Source organism: Spermophilus citellus (genome assembly GCF_964194105.1).
Source record: "Spermophilus citellus genome assembly, chromosome: 13".
NCBI classification, from domain to species: domain Eukaryota; kingdom Metazoa; phylum Chordata; class Mammalia; order Rodentia; family Sciuridae; genus Spermophilus; species Spermophilus citellus.
The window spans coordinates 57,300,760-57,322,542 of NC_138193.1; the positions used below are offsets into that span (position 1 = coordinate 57,300,760).

The window sequence follows — 21,783 nt, forward strand, 5'->3', positions numbered from 1 at the left end:
CAAACCATTGCTCCTTTGCCAGGCAGCAGTGCAGAGATGTGACGCCTGTGTAATTTGGATTCAATGCCCCCCAGGGTCAGGTATGTTCTTTGCTTCATGTTATGAGAATGGAAGCCCCTACTTGCTGTTGAGTTGTATGTGGAACCATAGGGACAAGAGAAAGTCAACAGAGGCAGAAGTCTCTCTCCCCCAGCCTCCAATCTCAAAACTTGGCTGAAGTATGAGAAAGAGAAACTTCCAAGGCAAACAAATGAAGGCCTAAGTATTTAGGAATAGTTCTTCAAAACACAGGGCTTTGTAGGTAGGTACTTCTTAGTTCTGAACAGGTAGCTTCTATGTTTCAGATCAAAACAGTGCATGAAACTGGTTGACCCAGGGACCCTTGGAATTGAGTGAGGTTTTCCCTTCCTTTCTTTGCTGCCAAAGCAGCTTTTCCTGTCCTAAATTAGCTGACATACTTATTGAGACCTACAAAGTGTGGACCCTCAGGAACTTGCAGACAAGTGAGGGGCTGGAGAGTGACTATAATTTAGGTTAAGTCTACTCAGTTATGTTATGAACCAGTTTGAAGAAGTGAACAGAAGGGATCTGGTCATCCTCAGAAGTATAGAAGTGAGCCTTGGCAAGACCCATGCTGGCGCTGACTAACTGGAGCTAGATCCTGACTAAGGAGACTTGAGCTCTGATTTCTGTGGTCAGGTGGCTCCTGTAGCAATGAGAAGCTCTTGCCTTAGGTGGTTACTTTTGTTTTACATTTACTAAGCAGTCTTCAGCGCATGGGGAGATCAACTGGTTAGGCCAGTTCAAGTATTCCAGTCCACCTGGTCTGTCACCATTCCTCAGGGTCAGTCAGCAAATTGACATTTGGTTTGTATGTCCCTCAACTCTGTGTGAACTTGGTAAATAGGTGTTTGAGATATAACTCCCCTCACTATGGACCAGCCTGAAAGTATCAGGCCCACATCTGGGTCCTTGTCCTGGGTCCATTTAGCACTGGCTGATGAACTGTGGAAAAAGGGAGTGGAAAGGGGACAGGAAACCAACTTTGCCCAGGAAATACTAACCAGTGTCTACTACTGGCCTGATTGCAGTCACATTATTCAGGAAAAGTATATTTGTGTATGTATGTGTATATGTGTGTGTGTGTGTATATATATATATATATATATATATATATATATATATATATATATACACATACATACACAAAGTAGAAAATGCTGAATTCTAGATAAGGGACACATACCTGGGAATGCGGTGGATTCAGGGGAGGGTGAGATTGCTGGGGGAGGTTAAGGGATAGTGCCACAGAGGAGTGAGTAGGTCCTACAGAATAATGTAATGTCAGTAGCTGGAGTTGGAGGGGAGCTACCTAGAGCCAATGGAAAGGCATGTTTTTTGTGGGAGAGGGAAGTGGTAGAGCCCAGAAATAAGGAAGACCTATTGAAAGAAAACTGTTCATTCAACAATTTGTTCAACATTTCTTGAATAGCTAATATGTGTAAGGCGCTGATCTGAGTCCTGGAGCTACAACTCTGTGTGAACTTGGTAAATAGGTTTTTGAGATATAACATGAAAAAAAAAAAGTCCTGTTTTCAAAAAGTTACATTTTAAGCCAGGTGTGGTAGTGCATTCCTATAATCTCAATGACTTGGGAGGCTGAGGCAGCCTCAACAACTTAGTGAGGCCCTGAACAACCTTGTGTCAAAGAATTTTTAAAAAGGAGCTGGGGATGTGGCTCAGTGGTTAAAATTCCCCAGGGACCAATCCCCAGTACCAATTAAGTAAATAAGTAAATTTAGGACTGAGGATGGGATGTAGCTTAATGATAAAGTGCCCCTGGCTTCAATTCCCAATACAAAAACAACCCCGAAAAAGTCTACATTCTAGTGAGGAGAGAGAGCTAACAAAATGAACTATATAGTATGACAGAAGGTGATAAAGGTGCTTTGGAGAAAATTCAAATCAGGAGTGAAAGGCAGGAAGAAATGCTGAAATGTCTCCCTCCTCTTTTATTTTAGTAGACGTAAGTAAGAAAGAAGCTACCCAGTGGAAACCCTTAGGAGCCAGGGCCTGCCACAGCCATTTGGGATAAGCTCCTTCTCAGCCACCATGTCTCCAAACTCACCTGAATTATGGCCCCACCTCTTTGAGATGTGGATATTGTATAGACAGAGAACTCATTCTTTCTCTTCTTTCCTTTTTTCTCCTTCTTGCAGTGATGGGCATCAAACCCAGGGCCTTGTGCATGCTAGGCAAACACTCTACCACTGAGCTATATTCCCCAACCCTAGGACAGGGAACTTAAATGTGGCCTTGCATAGTCTCAGTTACATACTCCTGGTTCTGCAGCATGGTGTGGATGGTCATAAAGACTTGGCCAGTGTGAACCCTGGCCACTGTGCCCTGACACATCCCAAAGACACCCCACATACCTGTCTGGAGCCTAGATCGGTGCCTGCATGAAGTCAGAGACATGAACGTCCACTGGAAATAGCTGTGTCCAAGGTCCCTGCGGCAACCAAAAAAAAAAAAAACAACAACAACAACTGGTTGCGTGCACCACCAGGGAGGCTACTGTTTGTGGTCACTGTGCACAGCCCCCATGAGTTTTCTCCAGATTTTAGTAAATTGTATTCAAGTGAATATAAAAGTAAAAGGGATACACAGTCTTTAATCATTTTTCTGTGAATTGGGGAGCCGACCCTGTTGTGCCACAAAAGATAAAATGTGTGAATATGACTCATGGCCTGGAGAAAAATAAGCCAAGAGCTCTGAATCCAGCATGTTCTCTGAAAGCCAGAAAAGCCAAGTTCAATGATAGAGGAAAATGGAATTTTACCCTAGACAGAAACACTACAGTTCTGCTTTTATTTTGATATTTTTTGTGGTGGTGTTGGTTGTTTTGTTTTAGGTACATACCCAGATGCCCAGTCCTTCTTTTATTTTTCAGTTTGACGTAGGATCTCACTAACTTGCCCTGGCTGGCCTCAAATTTATGATCCTCCTGCCTTAGTTTCCCATGTGGGATTATAGGTGTGTATCACTCTGCCAGGTGATAGACTATAGTTCTAAGAAAATAACTGGACTGTGATAAGAGCTAAACTGGGAAGAGGAATGAGCTAAAGAAGCACATTCTCAGCAACTTTTCCTGCTCTGGGCATGGGGCTGGGGAGCAAAGAGTAGGGAAGGAAGACTCTGAGCCAGTTATAGCTGTATAATCAATGAAAACCACATGTGTTTCCTCAAGAGGCTCCCTGTCCCCTGATGTAAGCCTGGACATACTACTGACTGAGGCAGGGATCTCAGAATGCTCACCGGCACCATTTTCAGAACCAAGACGTGTGTGTGGTGTGTGTGTGTGTGTGTGTGTGTGTGTGTGAGAGAGAGAGAGAGAGAGAGAGAGAGAGAGAGAGAGACAACACCACTCGGGACCTTATGTATGCTAGACAAGCACTCTACCACTGAACTATATCCCCAGCCCCTAGAACCAAGACTTTCAAAACTATGAAGTGTTATCATTACCAGAGATGAAACTGGAACACAGGATAGGGCATGTAGCTCAGTGATAAAGTGTTTGCCTAGCATGTGCAAGACCCTGGGTTTGATCCCCAATACTGAAAGAAGAAAGAAAGAAAAGAAATTGAATACACACACACACACACACACACACACAAAGGTATTTGGAAGAACAAAATGGGACAAAATAGTAGACTGAAGTAAAAGCTTGTGGTTAAAAGGGAAAGATTAAATATGGGACAGTATGAACACTGGTGTCAATAGGTAGTACCTGTTGTTGTGTTGAAGTTGAAAGATGGATGACAGTTCCTCCACACTAGCCAGCCAAATATGGTGGAGCATGCCTGTAATCCCAGTGGCTCCAGAGGCTGAGGCAGGAGGATTAGTTCAAAGTTCAAAGCTAGCCTCAGCAATTTAGCAAGGCCCTAAGCAACTTAGTGGGACTAAAAAGAGCTGGGGATATGGCTCAGTGGTTAAACCCCCTTGGGTCCAGTCCCTGGTACCAAAAAATTTTAAAACAGTCCACACTGACCTTTAAGACCTTTGAAAGAGTGGTCCACTATATTCTTTTTGAAGCTGAAGGGGAAATGAGCCAGATATATACAACCCAAAATGAGTAAGGCTGGTAGCTGAACTACACTTTGTGACTTAAATTCCTGGCATCACCTGAACCCTCTAGTTGCCCCCTCTGTTAATTATCAGTTGGGGGAAATTTAAATGGATGCCTAATAGAAGAGCATCTGGGAGACTTCAGTTTTTGGCTGGCTCTGCTGACCTCCAGATCTACCCTTGGGCAAAAGCCTCTACCCCTTGGAATTCTGGCTGCTGTTTCTGCATGAGAAGGGCTTGAACTGACCTCTCTTGGTCCTTCAGGCTCAGACATTCTGTAAAGAAATGATGGGGGGGGCTGGGGATGTGGCTCAGGAGGTAGCGCGCTCGCCTGGCATGCGTGCGGCCCGGGTTCGATCCTCAGCACCACATACCAACAAAGATGTTGTGTCCGCCGAGAACTAAGAAATAAATATTTAAAAAATTCTCTCTCTCTCTCTCTCTCTCTCTCCTCTCTCACTCTCCTCTCTCACTCTCTCTTTAAAAAAAAAAAAAAGAAAAGAAATGATGGGGGACTGGGGTTGTGGCTCAGTGATAGAGTGCTCACCTCGAATGCATGAGGCACTGGGTTTGATCATCAGCACCACATAAAAATAAAATAAAGATATTGTGTCCACCTACAACCAACCAACCAACCAATCATTCAATCAATCAATAAAAATAAATGATGGGGCTTTTCCCTTACATCCTGGCCTGATGGTGTAGAAGGAGGTTGGCCACTTAACAGTAGTTCATGCCATCCTTTTCTAAACAGGGTGTTTACTTTTTACTTCCTTTTCACAGAAGGGAACATGGAAATAAGCATAAGAGAAGACCTTTAGGGACCTGAGAAGTGGCTTCACCCCTAAGACACAGAAATGTATGGTGGAGACTACCAGCTTTTAAATTCTGAGAAAGCAGAGTACACCTGTAGTTTTGAACAATCAGTAGGTTGACCAATACTTTCTGCATGTGGTCTGGCATTGTCCATGAGAAATTATAAAAGTATCCATACTCTTTGACATTAAGGCTCACCCTGTGTCCACCCACTTCTTGCCACTCCCAGGGCACTACCTTGGTTCAGCTATCTTCATCTTGCTCCTGGTTCCCTGCAAGGTTCCACCTGGTATTCCTGCTCCCATTAACTCTTTTCAAATCTTTTTGTAGCATGTCCGTCCAATACACAAACCTGGCCATATTGTTCTGCTTGGAACCCTTCTGTGGCTCCCCGTTATCTTCAGCTGTTCATTGACAACTAATTGTGTCCATCTTTTATTTTTTTTAATGCTTGGGTGATAAAGCAAACATAAAACCCAGCCCCTGGGGAATGAATGTTGCTCAGTTGTAGAGAGGTTTTGATCCCCCTCACAGCACTGAACACACACACAAAAAAAAGAAAGAAAGAAAATAAAACAGACCCAGCCTTCCTTAACATGATGACAAGGGCCTTAGTCACCTAGTTCTGCTCATTTCTCCATCTACCCTCATCCCTTCCACCCTAACTCTGTTACCCTCTATTTTCCATCCACACTGAATCATTCATTGTTCTAACTGAGCCATGTTTCCTCTCTCCTTTGTTCCATTGTGCATATTGCCCCACCTCACCCCCAACCTTCTTTCTTTTCCCCACTTCCCTGGCTAACCTTCAGGCATCACAGCCTCTGCTTACTTTTCCCTAACATTCTGTGTGCCCCCATCCTTAAAACAAGATTAGTATAGTAATAATAGTGGCAGCACTTTGGGCACACATTCATCGTACTGCCTTACTGGAACTGTTGGCTTATTTTGCTCTCTGATGTTTTGTTTGAGAGAGAGAATTTTTAATATTTATTTTTTAGTTTTCGGCGGACACAACATCTTTTTTTTTTTTTTTTTAGAGAGAGTGAGAGACAGAGAGAGAGAGAGAGAGAGAGAGAGAGAGAGAGAGAGAGAGAGAGAGAATTTTTTTAATCTTTATTTTTTTTTTTAGTTTTCGGCGGGCACAACATCTTTGTTTGTATGTGGTGCTGAGGATCGAACCCGGGCCGCACGCATGCCAGGCGAGCGCGCTACCACTTGAGCCACATCCCCAGCCCCACAACAACATCTTTTTTTGAATGTGGTGCTGAAGATCGAACCGGGGCCGCACGCATGCCAGGCGAGCGCGCTACCGCTTGAGCCACATCCCCAGCCCTGCTCTCTGATGTTACATTCTGAACTTCTTCAATACAGAGAAATGAGTCTTAATTCACCTGTGCACTTCCAGTACCTAGAATACTGCTTGAAACCTCAGAGGTGTTTATAAATATCTTTATAATTATATTTATATTTATAAATATCTGTTGAATGAGTGAATGAACAAATTAATGAACAGATAGATGAGTGATCTCTCTGATCCTGAACTTGCCAAGACAAGCCAGAGTGCAGGGAGGGCCCTGGCCTACATTCTGCTTTTAAGGGATTCTCCTTCATCCTGTGGTCTTGCCAGGGAGACAGTATATACTGTTTAGTGTAGCTTTACACTGTCCAATGCCAGGTGGCAAGGCATGTGGTCCCATGGACACTGGGAATTCACAGATAATCTTCAAAGTCATAAGCAAAATGAAGGCTGCCACTTACCCAGTAATGATTGTATCCCAAATTTGTCACATCCTTATGGCAAATTTGGTCCAAGCCTATTGATTTAACATAGGGCCCCTTCTACTCAGAATGTGTGCATGGAGCCTTCCCCAGGCTAGATTCTTTGAGCCAGTTCATGTCCTCATGTTCTTAGGTTCCTCTTCACCTGGAAGAAAAACTACTTGTCATTAATTGGAACAGGTTATTTTCATACCTGCTTTTGAACTGTGTTTTGCAGACTGACAGATCTCTAGATTCTCAAGGACATGATCTGCCTCCATAGGCCTTCTGGAAGCTTCCCATCTGTCTGTTCTCTTATATTTTGCAGTGCCAGCCCTGTGTCTCAAGCCAGGATGTCCTGACAGGGAACCTAAGTTAACATATTTTCTACTTCTTCCTGCTGGCATGTTTTGTGTGGGCATGTGGGAACCACCACTGTGTGGTAGCTTCTTCCTGCTACCTACAGTCTGTGGTGTTCATCACCTTCTGCCTGATGGGGGTTTCCTTTGAGAATAATTCAGTAAGGAATGAATCTTGAGGTATCATTCCTGGTGACGCTGTACATGTGTAATAGAGAGTGAGCATTCTGCCTCCATAGGCCTTCTGCTCGTCATTCCCTGCAAGTTTAACAGCACCCAAGGGAAGGAGTGTTCTGCTCCAGCATCCTCTGGGGAGATATATGGTGTGATTCTAGACACCTGAATCCCAGCCCGGCTCAGCTTCTGTGAGAATGATTTGCTTTTAGACTCACATTTGATTTGAGCAAAACCCTTCATTGAACACACCTGGAAGACATCTCCAATTTCCTGCACATTAGCCAAGGAATTCTAGCTAATGAAAGAAAGCTATGTCACTCATAGCTAAATTAACACCCTGAAAGTTCAGTGAGTCTTATGTGAATTACTGAAGAGTTAGAACTTCAGCTATGATCTCTGCAATATAAAAATCTGTTTTCCCCAAAACCTCAAAAAAGGGAGAGGGTAGAAAGTCATGCCCATAAATCATATTTCTGACATAGACAACCAAAAAATGGACTTACAACAAAATAAAACAAGCCAGACACAATGATGAGTTGAAGGTATCCTAATACGGTTGTTAAAAGTTTGGCAGACAGGAGCTAGGTCTCATGTTTGGTGCTGTCCCTGCCCAGGGCCTCACAGCAATGGAGACATATTCGGTGTTGATTAACAGTCACTATATTACTGAATGGAAATTTACTGGGGCTCATTGCGTGGCTAGACACCACACTCAAATAGACCTGCCCCATGGGATTCCTCACAAGAACAGATATTTTATGAGAACTGTCACTCTGGCGTGATTGAGCTGACAAAGTGAAACCAAATAGATTTTCTCTGCAAAATTTTATAATTGGGACATTTTTCTTTGGCTGGGGAGTTGAACAAAATAATGTGTAATTTGAGGTTTTTAAGTTCTATGAAAATACCAGGGTTTTTTTGTTGTTGTTGTTATTGTTGTTGTTGTTTATTTTTTTAAGACAGATGAACCCAGCAGGTGAGCTTGGCAAGAAGTCTGACTGCAGTCCTTGCTGAGAGGATGACACAGGCCAAAGAGAGGAAGGAAAACAACAAGCCAGAGCTCTACAGCACTTTGCAGTTGCAGAGCTTTCCAGGTTTCTCTGGAAAATGGAAGAAAAGGAGAGCAAAGGGCAGAAGAAGATGGGTTGACAACTGCCTTCAGAAAGCTGACTCAGGGATTCACCTACTGGTTTGTTTTCTAAGTCGGGGTAAGGAAAGAGGGTGTGCTGGGCTTAGCTGCTTATTGGCAGGACATAGGAAGTCCGTGTGCTAAAGCTGTCCTTAGAGCCACCAGGGAGTCAGGGTGGCCCACTGCCCTGGAAGACATTAGAAAGGGGGACAGAGACTGCCCTCCAAAATGGATGTTTAAACAATACAAGGATTTTGTCTGATTTTGCCCTTAAACCGTATATATGCATTGACTTCTCAGAATAGGTATTTCACTTACAGTGTTCAAAAAAATAAAATAAGCTAAGCATAGTGTCACATGCTTATAATTCCAGCTACTCAAGAGGCTGAGGCAAGAGTATTGCAAATTCAAGGCCAGCCAGCCTGGTGCAGAGTCTTAAAATAAAAAATAAAAAGGACTAGGGATCTAGTACATTTATATATCTAACAAATCAATCTTTGTGGTGCACGCCTGATCCCAGGAACTCAGGAGGCTTCGGCAGGAAGATTGCCAGTTCGAGGCCAGGCTCAGTAACTTTAGTGAGGCCCTAAGCAACTTAGTGAGACCCTGATTCAAAAAAAAAAAATGGACTTGGGATGTAACTCAATGGTTATACACCCCTGGATTTAATCCCCAGTGCAGTTTTTCAAAATTTTAGAGGCTATAAGTCTGAAGTCTGAAATAAGTGTCACTAGGCTGAAACCAGGCTGCTGGCAGAGGTGTGCTGGGCTATGTCAGTAAAGCCATGCTCTATCCAGAACTGTAGGGAAGAATTCATTTGTTGTCTCTATCAGTTTCTGGGGACTGCTGACTTACAGTACTTGACTTGCAACTGCAATACTCTTCTCCATGGTCACAATACTGCCTCCTCTGCCACTTGTCAAAGCTTTCTCTCTTTGTCAAAAGGACACCTGTGCTTAGTTCAGTGAAGCACTCCTGGGATTCCAGTGATCCGGGAGACTGAGGCAAGAGGATCACAAGTTCCAGGCCAGTTTTAGTAATTTATCAAGACCCTCCTAACTTAGGGAGACTGTGTCAAAATAAAAAGAATTGAGGATGTAGCTTAGTGATAGAGTACTCCTGGGTTCAATCCCCAGTACCATAAAACAAACCAAAAAAAGAAAAAGAAAGAAAAGGATCAGGATCAGGTGTCCTTTTTTTTTTTTTTTTTTTTTTTTTTTATACAGGCAGTTGAACCCAGGAGCACTCTACATCTCCAGTCCTTTTATTTTTTATTTTTTTTTAAAGAGAGAGAGAGAGAGAGAGAGAGAGAGAGAGAGAGAGAGAATTTTTTTAATATTTATTGTTTAGTTTTCGGCAGACACAACATCTTTATTTGTATGTGGTGCTGAGGATCGAACCCGGGCCACACGCATACCAGGCGAGCGCGCTACCGCTTGAGCCACATCCCCAGCCCTTATTTTTTATTTTGAGACAGGGATTCCCTAAGTTACTGACACAGGGTCTCAATAAATTACTAAGGCTGGCCTGGAACTTGTGATCCACATCCTCCCAAAGTCAGCCTCAGCAACTTAGTGAGACCCTGACTCAAAAAAAAAAAAAAAAAAAAAAAAAGGGCTGGGAATGTGGCTCAGTGGCTAAGCACCTCTGGGTTCTATCCCCTGTGTCCAAAAAAAAAAAAAAAAAAAAAAAAAAGTGCTGGGGATATAGCTCAGGTGGTAGAGTACTTGCCTAGCATTCATAAGACCTCTATTCTGAGACCTATACTTTAGAAGACCCCGAACCACAGACATAAAATAATAAATTATTTAAAGAACAAATTATTATTGTGATGATGATGATGATGATGACGATAACAGTAATTATGGAGGAACTGTGGATTGAGACCAGGGATTGAGAATGCTGGGCAAGTACTTTACCACTCAACTACACCCCCAGCCCAAGAAACTCTTTTATACATGGTTTGCAGGAATCAATTCTAAAAATATTAGATTGTTTATTTTTAGAGAGTCTTAAAACATCTGTTTTAGCATTATTCATTAGTAGTTTTACTAAAATGGAGAAAAGAAAAATTAATTTTATGAATGTATGCTTTAAGAATTATGTTTGGGGGGCTGGGGATGTGGCTCAAGCGGTAGCGCGCTCGCCTGGCATGCGTGCGGCCCAGGTTCGATCCTCAGCACCACATACAAACAAATGTTGTGTCCACCGAAAAACTAAGAAATAAATATTAAAATTCTTTCTAAAAAAAAAAAAAAAGAATTATGTTTGGCTGGGTATGGTGGCACACACCTGTATTCCCAGTAGCTCTAGAGGCTGAGACAGTAGGTTGGTGAGTTCAAAGCCAGCCTCAGCAACTTAGTGAAGCTCTAAGCAACTCAGTGACACCCTATCTTTAAATAAAATATAAAAAAGGGATGGGGATGTGGCTCAGTGGTTAAGTGCCCCTGGGTTCAATCTCTGGTACAAAAAAAGAATTATGTTTGTCTTTATTTTACTACTGATCACATTACCAGTCTATTGATATTCCAGGCATGTAATAATTAAATTCACTTAATGTTGGTATTTTGCACACTTCTTTTTTGTTTTTTATTTCATTTTATTTTATTGGCACCAGGAATTAACCCCAGGGGCTCTTGACCATTGAACCACATCCCAGCCCTTTTTATTTTTAATTTTGAGACAGGGTCTTGCCAAGTTGTTTAGGGCCTCATTAAGTTTCTGAAGTTGGCTTCAAATTTGTGATCCTTCTGCCTCAGATTCCTGAGTTGCTGGGATTATTACAGACATGCACCACTATGCCCAGCATATACTTTATTTTTAAAAATATGTGTGTATGTAGATATATAAAATTTAGTTGTAGATGGACACAATACATTTATTTATTTATTTATTTATTATGTGATGCAGAGTATTGACCTCAATGCTTCACACGTGCAGCAAGTACTCTACCATTGAGCTAGCCCCCAGCATATATAATATTATATATATATATATTTTTTTTTTTTTGTGTGTGTGTGTGTGTGTGTGGTGTCGGGGATTGAACCTAGGGCCTTGTGCATGTGAGGCAAGCACTCTACCAATTGAGCTATATCCCCAGCCCCACCAAGTATATACTTTCAATTTCATAGTTTCACTCATAGATTACAATTTTGTTGTTTTTGAGGGTATAAGTCATATGTATATGGGCCTCCATTTGCTCTCTTTCCTCAAAAGATTAGGGCTGGTAAGGTACGGTGGCACACACCTGTAATCCCAGCAGCTCAAGAGGCTGAGGCAAAAAGATCGCTTGTTTGAGGCCAGCCTTAGCAATTTAACAAGTCCTTGTCTCAAAATAAAAAGGAATGGAGATGTAGCTCTGTGATAAAGTGCCCCTGATTCAACCCCTAATAGTAATTAGGGCTGTTTCTAATTACTTTCTCTCCTCTGTATGACCAGGCACAGTTGGAGGGGTGACATTTTAGGCAATATGTTCTTTGATTAATTAATTAATTAATGATGATGCTAGGATTGAACCCAGGACCTCCTCCTCCCATAGCCTTCCTTTATGGCACTGCTTACCGCGTGCTTTCTTATTCCTGAATACCTTTCCACATTCCCTCTGATTCTCCTCAACCTTTTGCTCTCAATGCAATAAATATTTATTGACTAAATAAAGCAATGTGAGGTGTGGCTATCTATAAGGACTTTCACATACATCACCTGCCTGGAGTACAACTGATCACTCAAGGTAGGAAATAGCAGAGAAGGAAATAGACTGAGAAAGTCTGAGGGATGTGACTAAAGTTTAACAGTTAATAACCTGGGGTCTCTTGTGCTAAAGTTCTTGCTCTTTCCACTTCATTTTGTTGCTCTGTGCTAGGTTTTGGGAGCTGCAGCCAAAAGAAATAAATTCTCCTTGCCTTCAAGTTTACAGTTACCTAGTGGGAAGAGGGGAAAGAAAGAACAAGACATATGGGCCTCAGAGAGGTACACCTCAAAGGTTGTGGTTCTCTAAGGAAAAAAAAATCCAACTATTTGGGAGAAAAGAAAAGCTTCATGGAATAGGAAAGATTTGGATTGGGCTCTGATTTGGACTGGAGATATAGCAGTTAGGGAAGCATGTCAGGGAGCCAATACCATAAACATAGGAGAAAACAGTGGTTTAGTGTGGCTGAAGCTCAGGATCTGTGTTCAAGACAAAAAGGAAATAAGGGGACAGACAGGGCTGTTTTGATGATGCCTTGGGTGTCAGTTTTGGGATTCTGCATTTTATCCCAGCAACAATGAGTCTACAAAGACTTTTTAGGCAAGAAAAGGGCATGCTGCAAGCTCAGTATTTAAAAGAGAAAAGCACAGGCACCCTGGTGCACACCTGCAATCCCAGTGACTCAGGAGGCTAAGGCAATTGGATCACAAGTTTGAGTCAGCCTCAGCAACTTAAGGAGGCCCTAAGCAACTTAATTGAGACACTGTCTCAAAAAATAAAAAGGTCTCAGGGCCGGTATAGCGACACACGCCTGTAATCCCAGCAGCTCTGGAGGCTGAGACAGTAGGATCGCGAGTTCAAAGCCAGCTTCAGCAAAAGCGAGGTGCTAAGCAACTCAATGAGACTGTCTCTAAATAAAATATAAACAAGGGCTGGGGATGTAACTTCGCAGTTGAGTGCCCCTGAGTTCAATCCACAGTACCAAAGGAAAAAAAAAAAAAAAAGGACTGGGGATGTAGCTCAGTGGTAGAGCGGCCCTAGATTCCATCCCCAGTATGTACATACATACATACATACATAAGAGGAAAAGTTAGAAGCATGGAAACCAGTTCAGCAGAGACTCAGTCAATGATGGTGGGAATGGCAATGAGTGAAAATGAATCTGTGGACACGGCATGGCAGTAGAATCTACAGAAGATGACCACAGATTGGCTGTGAAAGAGAAGGCATGAATAAGAGGCCAAACAAACCAAACCTTTATCCTAGATACCTGGGAAAAGAATGTTTTCCTGACATAAGTATTGAAGTCAGGAGATAGGGTGGTCAGGAGGGGATTGAGGCAGCAGGGGTGAAGGTACTGGGAAGGTCAGCAATTCAGTTTATGGACATTATTAGTTGACATACTCGTGTAACGTCCAGAAAGAGAGAACTTGTCAGATCTTGGAAAATCATTTCTGGAGGACAGGAGAGTCTTCAATTAGGGTCAGATTTAAGGGATATCTGCTCTGCGATGGTATTGGAGTTATGGGAGTGTGGACCTGCAGAAGGAGAGAAGGGAACCATCTTTGCCAACTTTGGGAGCTGAGAGGAAAAGGAGACAGTAAAAGAGCTGAAGAAGCAGCCATGGGAAAGGAGGCTCCTTTGAGAGTGACCACCTTGAAGACAGAGATGGGGTGTCTCACCTGGGTGTCTCTTGCATCCATGGCCATGCCTTGTGCACAGCAGGCAGGTACTCATGGGAGATCTGCTGACTGAGCGAAGGAAGGAAGGGAGGATCCAAAGAGAGATAATAGAATCAAAAAGAAAAGGGAAATGAGCACATTCAGAAAAAGTGGATAATAATGTAAAATGAAGAGGGCAATGTTGACAAATGGGCAGCCCTCAGCTTTCTCAGTCTTCTTAGAAAGCTCAAGTGATCACAGGTGCAGGGCCCAGTGGGGCGCATGGTGACACCACACAGCAGGGACCAGCCTCATCCCACTGAGCCACTTACTTCAGGGTCCTGCAGCTCCCAGGTTTGGGTGCTGTGCCCTGCCCTCTGAGTCAGGGAGAACCCATTTCTTATCCTTTGTTTGGCTAACATGAGGGACCGGTGTTGGTTTTTTTCATGCTGGATTTCTACGGGTGGGGACCCTGGCCTTACAAGGAGGAGTGAGCATGGGTTTTTCCGCCAGCTCCCCAAAACAGGCATTTTCTGAAGCAAGAAAATGGGGTTTGAAAGGAGGAAATGACAAAGGGTGAGACCCTACCTCTAGTCCTAAGTCACCACATCCTCTTTCTCATTTGGGCCCCTCAGCAGTCTGGGAATATTCTAGAAGTTTGTGCAGGGAGATAGAATGGGGTCACCAGACTGGCTGGCCGCCCACATGGACATCCCCATGGTGTCAACTCACCTCAGAACTTAAGTTTGGTCCTCAGCCTTGCCTGGCTCAAGATCTAAATTGGCAACAGGGAACAGATCAGCTCTCTGGGGTCTGACTCACTAACCTAGCGCTCAGATTCTGCTGTACATACAGGGATAATATTTTGAACTCCTTGCCAAAGTGTTCTTTTTTTGTGCTTCCTGTTCCCCTGTGACCCTCCCTTCCCTTGGGATGGCTGGACAATGATGCCTCTTTGGCCTCAAAGCACCATTATAGAGCAGAATACAGAGAAAAGACAGCTAAGGACGTGGATGACTCAGAATTTGTCTTTTCCCCTACAGTGGATCAAGTTTTCCCAAACTGGGAAAAGCATGTTGTCTCCAGGCATTTGTAAAGATCTGCATCTACCCCCTGGAATAGCTCAGTTTATGGACATAATTAGTTGATATACTAGTGTAATGTCCAGAAAGAGAGAACTTGGGCACACATCAATAAATAGCAAATAAAAACCACCATGACAGGGAGAGAGGCTGCTGGAGAAAGAATGAAAAAAATTTTTTTCCTCCTTTTGTTAAAAAAAAAAAGAAAGAGACTGAAAATTGTGTAGCTGACCCTGCTGGCAGATAAAACATTCCCTAAAGACTTAGCCAGAAGTCTAAGAATATTCTGGGACTATTGTGGTTTAAGGTACAAATGTCAGCCCTGTCCAAATTTGGTACAACATTGGGGGCTATTTCGAGCCATGTGAAATGTCAACACCTGTGGTAAGGGACTATTAGCAAAGCAAATGTGAAGTGACTGCACACGTGCCAATGGAAAAAAATCAAACTTGCTGAAGGGGATTGCTGGCCAAATTTCATTTGGAAGGGAGAAAAGATGAACAGAAAAGGCTGTGGGGAGCTGGGCATGATGGCACTGAAACCTCAGCTACTCAGGAGGCTGAGGCAGGAGGATCCCAAGTTTGATGTGAGCCTCAGCAAGTCAGCGAGGCCCGAAGCAACTCAGTGAGACCCTATCTCAAAAGAAAAAATAAAAAGGACTAGGAATGAAGCTCAGTAGTAGATATATTTCTTAGCATGCTCAAGGTCCTAGGTTCGCTCCCTGATGGAGAAGGGGGGGCTAGTTTGTTCCTCTTTGAAATGAGATGGCAGATCATTTATCCTGATAATCTGTAGTTGTAAGTTAGAATTTGACATAGGCAATGCCATTTTGAAAGATATCCTCCATTTTAGAACAAGAGTCACCTCAAAGTCACTCTGACTCAGCCTGACCTAAACCTCAGATAATACTCCATCATCATGCAAAGAAACCCCCAAAATCCATCATGTTAAGAAAAGAAATTGTTATCTGGGATTGAAATCCTGAAAACACCTAGTTCCTTATGAAGGTGACACCACAGGGACCCTTCCTGACAACCCCTAGCAACAGCCTAATTCCCCCTCCCTCAATCCCCCATATCTACCCCAGTGGAAGACAGGTCTCAGTCTCCATTGGGACCACCCCTGCAGGTTTGTCCAGAACAAACCTGTGTTATTGTTGAGACACTTCTCTTTATTTCCTTCTTTCGCTTCTTTGCTTACAGGGGTTAGATCTAACAATCAAAACCTCAGGAAATCTTAATCTGGGAAGAGCACTGATCTCCCTTCCTTCTTCAATATTAGGTGCCACCAAATTCTGGATATTGCCAATTCATTACTCAGCAATGGTATCCATTTTTTTTTACACAATACCATTTTTATTTTATTTATTTATTGTTACATGGTGCTGAGGATCAAACCCAGGGCATAGCACATGCTAGGCAAGGACTCTACCACTGAGCCACAACCCCAGCCCCCAACTTTTTTTTAATCACCTGTCTCAGAGTTCAAACATTGTTTTTTTAATTTTTTTGTTGTTGTTATAGATGAACACAATACCTTTATTTGATTTATTTATCTTTATGTGTGCTGAGGATCAAACCCAGTGCCTCACACCTGCTAGGCAAGCGCTCTACCACTGAGCCACAACCCCAGCCCCAGCAATGGTATCCTATGTTTATTATTATATCTGATTCCTAAGAACTCTGAACTCTAAAAGAGTCTTGCTAATACTTCTGTTTTTCGGTTTCCTTTTTCTTTCTTTCTTTTCTTTTCTTTTTTTTTTTTTGACAAGGGTCTTTCTAAGTTGCTGAGGCTGTCCTCACACTTACCTCAGCTTTCTGAGTTGCTGGGATTGCAGGAGTATACCATGTGCCTGGCAGGTCTTGCTTTTAAAAAGTTACTTCAGATGTTGGCTTCCTTTGTTGAACTTATCATTCATATTTATGTTCTTATTTTATTTGGAAACATTTCTTACCTACCAAATATAATACCATTTTGTGAGTCACATGTGTTGGAAATATGTTTTCCTGGTTTGTGCATTGTTTCTTTGTCTATTTGGAAGTCTCCAAGCCACATCATCTGAATGGAATGAATGAGGTCACCATAACAGTAATATCAAAATCTCATTAATTCAATTTAATAATCGCCTAATTTACTGCTAATAATATAACATTTACTGAGCATATACTAGGTGCTTTGTGTGCCATTAATCCTCAAAATTACTCTATAAAGTGGGTAGCGTTATGAGTTCCACTTTATAGATCAAAAAACAAAAATAGGAGAAGATAAGTAATTTGTCCAGTAAGGACAAATTAAGGATTGGAATGTGGATATAGAATCCTGACCTGTCCAGCTTCCATGTCCTAGGTTTCAACCTTGCACTGTCCAGGACAGTAGCCACTTATGGCCATTGAGCACTTGAAATGTGGTCAGCCTGATTTCAGAGAACAAGTATTAAAAAAAAATGAGTTATCTCATTAATGTTTGTATTGTTTTCTTTCTTTGTTTATTTTGGGGTACCAGGAATTGAACTCAGGGGCACTCACCACTAAGCCACATCCCTAGCCCTATTTTGAATTTTAATAGAGACAGGGTCTCACTGAGTTGCTTAGTACCTTGCTAAATTGCTGCGGCTTTTTTTTTTTTTTAATAGTAGATGAAAACAATACCTTCATTTTTATTCTTATGAGGTGCTGAGGATCAAACCCAATGCTTCACACGTGCTAGGCAAGTGCTCTACCAACTGAGCTACAACCCCAGCCCCTGAGGCTGGCTTTGAACCCCATGATCTTCCTGCCTCAGCCTCCTGAGCCACTGGGATTATAGGCCAGCGATGCGTACCAGCCAGTTATTTATTTATTTTTGAGATAGGGGTCTTGCTATGTTGCCCAGATTGGACTCAACATTCTCTAGGGGCTGGGATTGTGGCTCAGTGGTAGAGTATGCCTAGCAAGTGTGAGGTACCGGGTTCAAGCCTCAGCATCACATAAAGAAATAATAAAACAAAGGTATTTTGTCCATCTGAAACTAAAAAAACAAAAACAAAAACAAAACAAAACAAAAAAAAAAAAACAACTAATCTCCAGCCTCAGTTTTCTGAGTAGCTAGGGTTATAGGGCTCATTATTATTTTTTTTATAATTTCAAATATTTGTTTTATTTATTTATTTTTTTACATCTTCATACATGTATTTTGTATAATGCTGAGGGTCTCCTTTCACCATCCATGCTATTCCCCTTCATTATTATTTTTTAAATTAATGACATTTTGAAATGATAATGGGGGGAGGAGCTACTGGGGATTAAATTTGGGGCACTCTACCTCTGAGCTACATCCCCAGCCCAGTTCATTTTACTTTTATTTCTTTGGTAACACGGATTGAACCCATGAGTGTTTAACCACTAAGTTACATCCCCAGCCCTTTTTATTTTTTATTTTGAGACAGGGCCTCCCTAAATTGCTTAGGCAGGCTTTGAATTTACAATCCATTTGCCTCAGCCTCCAGAGTAACTTGGATTACAAATGCACGCCATAGAGCCAGGTTTATATTATTTTTTAGACAGTTGTGCTAAATTACTCAGACTGGCTTTGAAAATTACTCAGACTGGCTTTGAACCCGTTATCCTCCTACCTCAGTCTCCAGAGTGGCTGGCTAGGATTACAGGCATAGGCCAACACTTCCAGCTCTAAATATTTTTGATACACAGGTTCAGTAAAATGTTTTATTGTCTTGTTTTATGTTTTGAATGTTGCTACCAGAAAATTTAAATATGATTCACATATTCTGACAGCACAGTTCTAACCACTTTATTACCCTGCTATCTTTTAGTTGGATGAAGATGGTCTTTGTAGGTGATATGAATCTTCTCTCCCTCAGTAATATCGTACTATTGGTTCCGTTTAAATTTAAGAATTTTTAATATCTATTTTTTAGTTCTCAGCGGACACAACATCTTTGTTGGTATGTGGTGCTGAGGATCGAACCCGGGCCGCACGCGTACCAGGCGAGCGCGCCACCGCTTGAGCCACATCCCCAGCCCGGTTCCGTTTAAATTTAAAGTTCAACCTCCAGTTGCTTTTTGCCTGTTTCTACATGAATAGAAATCACCCCAGGGGGGCTGGGAGTGTAGCTGACTGGCACAGCTCTTGTCCAGCTGTTCAAGGTCCTGGATTCCATTCCAACAAGGCAAAAGGGGGTGACGGTGGAGGTCAGGAAATGGGGGTTAAAATGGTAAATTTTCTTATGTACATTTCAACAAAATAAAAAAATTTTTAAAAAGGAATGCATTCTCATATATGCTACCACATGGATGAACCTTGAAAACATTCAACTAAGCAAAACAAGCCTGACACAAAAGGGCAAATATTGCATGATCCCACTTACATAGAAAAATCTAGATAGGCAAATTCCTAGAGACAGAAAGTAGAGCAAAAGTGACTGGGGGCGGCGGGGAGGGGAAAGGGAAAAAAAAATAAGAAGAATACTGGGGAGCAAATGGCTGCCTGGAAGAGAGGGGAGTGGGCGGCCGCGCGGGTGCGTGGGCGCCAGGGGTCGCGCGCGCCGCCCCGCGTTCCCGCCGCGCAGGCGCCTTTGTCCCGGGCGGCGACGCGCACGCCTACCGGTCCCCGCGCCGCGCATCCCCTCCCTCACCATCTTCACCTAACAAAGGGCTGAGAGACGCCCCTTTCCGCACAGCTCTGCGGGCGCTACCGCCCCACACCCGGAGGTCACCCGCAGTGACGAGGTGCGGGGAGGACTTCTGGGCTGCCTGGTGCCCCTTCCCCGCCGCCGTGTCGCCGAGCCTTGGGGCCCCGGGGCGGGGTGACGAGGCGGTTTTGCATTTGCCCCGTTTGCCCTCTGAGTAGTTAGGATTTCTTCCCCTGCCTCTGTCTCATGTTCCACCATCCCGATTTGGACTAGCAGGAGTATACACTCCCGCCATTGCTCTCGTATCCACGTACAACGACCCGCACCCGCACGCAGCGTTTGCTTTTGTTTTCTAAAATAGCACCATCAAGTAGGCGAGTCTCCCCAGTACAACGTGGAAACCCCCCAATCCCAGTTTATTCGCTCTTCTGACACGAATCCAGCGCGCGAAGGCACCTCTGTGCATTTAATAATTCTTTTGTTCCCTGTGTTTTGGCACCAGAAACTGCGATGCGATGAATGCGCGCCACCCACAGCGGGAACAATCGCCGTTTCTCCCCAGTTGAGTTTGACAACAACTCTCCAACCCCGGGAGCGTCCTGCCAGCCGGCCTAGTGGAAGTGACCTTGTGTCGCTGCTGCCTTTCCGAGATGGCGCCTACCAGCAGTGGCTCTGAATCTTCCTGGCCTCCTCCTCGCCATTTGCACCCTGCCATGAAGAAGGCCTTCTCCCTGACGACACTACCCGGTTTTGGAGCCCTGCGCTCTCTGCTGTTCTCCTGCCCAGTCTCTGTTCACTTAACCCCTCCCCCCACATTTTCAATTTCATTTTCCAGAGTTGCCCAGTCTCCCCAGTCCAAGGGGGAAAAAAAAGAACCTGCTCTGCCCAGTGTTATTGTCCTCTTTCTTTCCTTCCGTTTTCTATATAATTTGGACAACTTTTCCTCATTAGTTTGTTATTACATGCTCACTGCTCACAATTCAAAGGATAATAGAAACAAAAGACAGACAAGCCAGAGGAGGTGGTGCCATGGCATATAATCCTAGAGACCTGGGAGGCTGAGGCAGGAGGATCACAAGGGGAGGCCGCAAAGCCTGGTCATTTTAGCGGGGCCCTGTCTCAAAAATGAAAAGGGGGGGTTGGGGATGTGGCTCAAGCGGTAGCGTGCTCGCCTGGCATGCTTGCGGCCCGGGTTCGATCCTCAGCACCACATACAAACAAAGATGTTGTGTCCACCAAAAACTAAAAAATAAATATTAAAAATAAAAATATTCTCTCTCTCTCTCTCTCTCTCTCTCTCTCTCTCTCTCAAAAAAAAAAAAAAAAAAAATGAAAAGGGCTGGGGATGTAGCACAGTGGTAGAATACCCTGGATTCAATCCCCATTCCCCAACCTGCGCCCTGTCACCTCCACACACACTCAGGCAGCAGAGCCCTGTCTGCTAACCGCTCACTTTCCTCCCTCAAGGCCACCACTGATGCCACTTTCTTGTGTATTTTTCTGGAAAAAATTATAGCTCTGAATTTATATTCTCAACAGTAGCATGAAAGGTACAGACTGCCCTGCAATGCAGCAGAACTTCTTGGAAGGCTACCTGCTCCCTCTGGCTCCTCACCAGCTTCTTAACCATTCTCTTCTGCAGTCCTCACACCACTGCAGCTCCTTGGCTCTAAGGGATGGCACTCATCTCTAGTTTCTTCCAGCAGGTTCTGTATCTTATCAACTTGCTGGGTCCCAACAGTGTGACCTTTCTGAGCTTTATCATATCTGTTGTTCCAGTCTCTCTTCCTTATTCCTTTGACTCCACCTTCTTTGGGCCTCATTTGTCACCCTGCCAGGTCACTGCAGTAGCTTCCTGACTGCCCCCAACCAAGATTTCATTATTGATCCCTCATCCTGCCACTGGGGGTTGATTCGGTACTTTGTAGCAAATCCTGTTCCTAGGAAACGGCTCTTTCATTTCAGAAGATCTAAAAGGTTTATTGCATGAAAGAAGCACTGGCCTGAATGATGGGAGGCCAGGGTTAGAACCTGGACCCTGCCTTTTCCTTGCCTGGTACTGCAGTCAGCAAATTGCCCACTTCTCTAGTTTCCTTACCAGATGACCTCCAAGGCTCAGTTGGCTGTAGCTAAGGATGTAATTACAATTCCATTCCTCCTTGGTCATGCCCCATCTTGCTCCCTGTAAGACCCTTTCCCCAGTCAGCCACACTTCACTTTCCCGCTCACAGCACCTCTGGAAAGCCCTTCTTCTGTTTCTTACTGTTTGTTTTTGTGGTACTGAACATAGAACCCAGAGCTTCATGCATGTGAGGCAAGCATTTCACCACTGAGTCACATCTCCAGCCCAATCAC

The 21,783-nt window shown here is 43.5% G+C and overlaps 1 long non-coding RNA gene across 2 annotated transcripts; it reads left to right on the top strand.

Annotated features, from left to right (window-relative positions):
* Window positions 1–20,725, top strand: LOC308632254. Of its 2 annotated transcripts, none has more exons than XR_014018457.1 (3): window positions 1–80; window positions 8,201–8,430; window positions 19,931–20,725. It is a non-coding gene; the product is annotated as an uncharacterized lncRNA (long non-coding RNA). The 2 variants fall into 2 exon arrangements; XR_014018458.1 differs by having other exon boundaries at window positions 13–80; window positions 8,205–8,430.
* Window positions 20,726–21,783: the final 1,058 nt, after the last annotated feature.